Source organism: Dreissena polymorpha, chromosome 2 (assembly GCF_020536995.1).
Source record: "Dreissena polymorpha isolate Duluth1 chromosome 2, UMN_Dpol_1.0, whole genome shotgun sequence".
Lineage (NCBI taxonomy): Eukaryota > Metazoa > Mollusca > Bivalvia > Myida > Dreissenidae > Dreissena > Dreissena polymorpha.
In genome coordinates this window covers 22,374,445-22,377,436 of record NC_068356.1, presented here as the reverse complement: position 1 = coordinate 22,377,436, position 2,992 = coordinate 22,374,445, and positions in this window count along the sequence as shown.

The following is a 2,992-nucleotide window of genomic DNA, read 5'->3' as shown; positions in this document are numbered from 1 at the left end:
CATGTATTCTTACAAGTTTTCTACAGTGTTAGCCCAGATGTCTCAATGGATTTACTGTCTGTACCTCTGTTAGTAAACAAAAATGGTGTCTTGTTCTGAGAAAACTGGGCTTAATGCACGTGAGTAAAGTGCTGTCCCAAATTAGCCTGTAGCAGTCTGCACAGGCTAATCAGGGACAACACTTTCCGCTTAAACTAGATTTTCGGTTAAAAGGGACTTCCTTTAAACGAAAATTACCATTAAAGCGGAAAGTGTTGTCCCTGATTAGCCTATGCGGACTGCACAGGCTTATCTGGGACGACACTTTACGCACATGCATTATGCCCAGTTTTATCTGAACACGACACAAAGGATCTTCTGGTAACTCCAAATAGTACTGAAGATAATTTGATGAAATGTACATGTAGTATACAATCTTCACTGTGATCATGATGCACAGCTTTTAAGTGTTTAGCAAAGGTCACAAGCCAGTCAGCAACAACTTAATTAATAATTAATAACATTACAAATTATTATCATCGAACTATGTTGTACACTTGGATTGATGATGCATTGTGCACACAACTTCATATCTAACAAATGCAAAGGTCATTGAATGTTTATATCAGAACGAAAACCCAAAACTGTAAAACTTGTGTGACTGTTACACATAGGGAGTTAAATTTTTAATTTGTAGGCATTTTTATGTGTAGAGAGAGATTTGCAGCATTGCTTGCAATACCAAAATTAAAGTTAAAATAAATTCAAGTTAGCATGACTTAAATAACTAATTTTGCATATGAAGAAAATCACCAGGTTGATTGCTGTGACATTTAACATTAAGTGCATGCATTGTAAGCATGTTGATCAGACAAATGTCAACCCAAAATAATTGGCCAGTTGTTTGCATGTTTATGATGCTATTTTTAGTTGGTCGCGTTAGCAACCAGCTAAATTTACAGAGCATATTTTGCAAATCAGTATATGATTAGTAGGCTTAAGTATGGTAAGAACCATAACTCACTCTGCAAGGGACGATTACCGCTGCCTGTTTGCAGCAGACGACAAATGATTCTGCTCTAGCAGTGAGTGTATATACCCTCTAGCAGTGAGTTTATATACTAGCTTGTAAGTGGACATTGGCCAGTCTAGTGTTTATCATTGAAATCTGTACATATTGGCTGCTTTCAGGGAAAACAGGGCTTAATGCACATCAAATAAGATTAGCCTGTGCACACTGATTAGCCTGTGCAATGCGCACAAGCTAATCAAGGACGACAACAGCGAACAACTGCAGTGCCTTCAGCACTTTGATTTAATTAGACTTGCACCCAGCTGATTATAAAACCATGTTTCAAGATTAAAGTGTTTGCATCAGACTTCTGTCTGAAAATTTGCAAATTAAAGATTAATATAAGCATTTTTAATGCAGTAGGTGATTTCCATAAAAGTTACTATAAGGAGTTTAAGCCAGTAGCAAACTGCTTGAGTTTTAAATCATGCACTGTGTGTAAATGAGAAAAGTCAGTGCTTGTTTTGTAGAAAAGGTCAATCATGCTTTTATTTCAGGCAAATGTTACACCTGGGAATAGTAAAGTTTATATTTTGACCTAAATTCTATGATGGTTATGAAAAGTTTATACATGTACATAAGAATATGAATTCTATACTGGTGGACCTATTGTTTTTGCCCTCTCTGTTTGTGTGCGTCAAACTTTAACATTGGCCATAACTTTTGCAATATTGAAGATAGCAACTTGATATTTGGCATGCATGTGTATCTCATGGAGCTGCACATTTTGAGGTCATCCTTCAAGGTCAAAGGTATGGGGGGACATAGTGGTTCACAAACACATCTTGTTTCTACATATTTTCAATCTAACTGCAAGCGCCCTTTAAGGAATCCTAGAAACCATGACAACAGGTGAGGCCAGATTGCACTCTGTAAGTCTTAATATTTACCTCCTGTTCAGCTATAACTTTGCAAAGATACAAGAATTGTATTAATGCATGCAATTGGATACCTTCTTTGGATGCTTAAATCTTCAAAAAATAGTTTTGTGCTGATGTGTAATTAGCCAAACTATCATAGATATTTAATTATTATGTAAAGTCTTCTGTTATAGAAATAAAATATAACATTAATCTTTCACTTTTGACATTAAAAGATTTTTAGGCTAAAAATCGCTAGAACATACTTTTAACTAAAACTAGCATGTATTCATTGTGATAAAGAAGCACAGACTTTTATACTTTTTACACAGTCTCTGCAGTATACTGCCATTGTATCATGTGGTAAGCTGGTCTTGGTGGCCCCTGTTGGGTTGTCTGTATAACTCTTTGTCATCTTTCTCCATATCCCTCCCTGATTCCGAAAGTGTACATTGGTGGTGAAAGATGAAGTAAACACAGCTGTTCATAGATAACTTTCTCTTGTTATATTGCTGGAGATGTGTCTGATTATTTTACCCCTTAAGTTGATTAATTCTCCCTCCTGTTGTGTAATATTTATAAGACACTAATAAGTACAACCATTGTGATCATTACTCATAGGTTAAAGCATCTTTAATTTTTGATAAAAATGGGACTGCTGATGACATTTCTCTGCTTGCTCACTGTATTCCACATTAGCATATACAGGTAGTAATTTCAAGTGAAAATAATTATTGTTAAATACTTAAATCCAATTTATTTCATTTCATGTCTATAGATATATATGTTTGATTTTAATTAATGACTTGTGCACTGTCTAGCAAATCATTAATTGCTCATAAATTCACAATTATTGTTATCTCTTTATACAATACAAGTCATGCTTAATCTACTTTGAAACAAGGTAATACTTGACTTTGATAAAAAAATTGTTTTCAACTTACTATTGCAATTCACTTTTCTGGAGATTAATTGGTTCTTTTGGGGATGCCCTGATATGTTTGCATAACAGAGACTTTGTTTAGTACATGTATAATGTCAATGACTCTAGGGCCTGTACAGCGCTGAATGGCAGAACAAA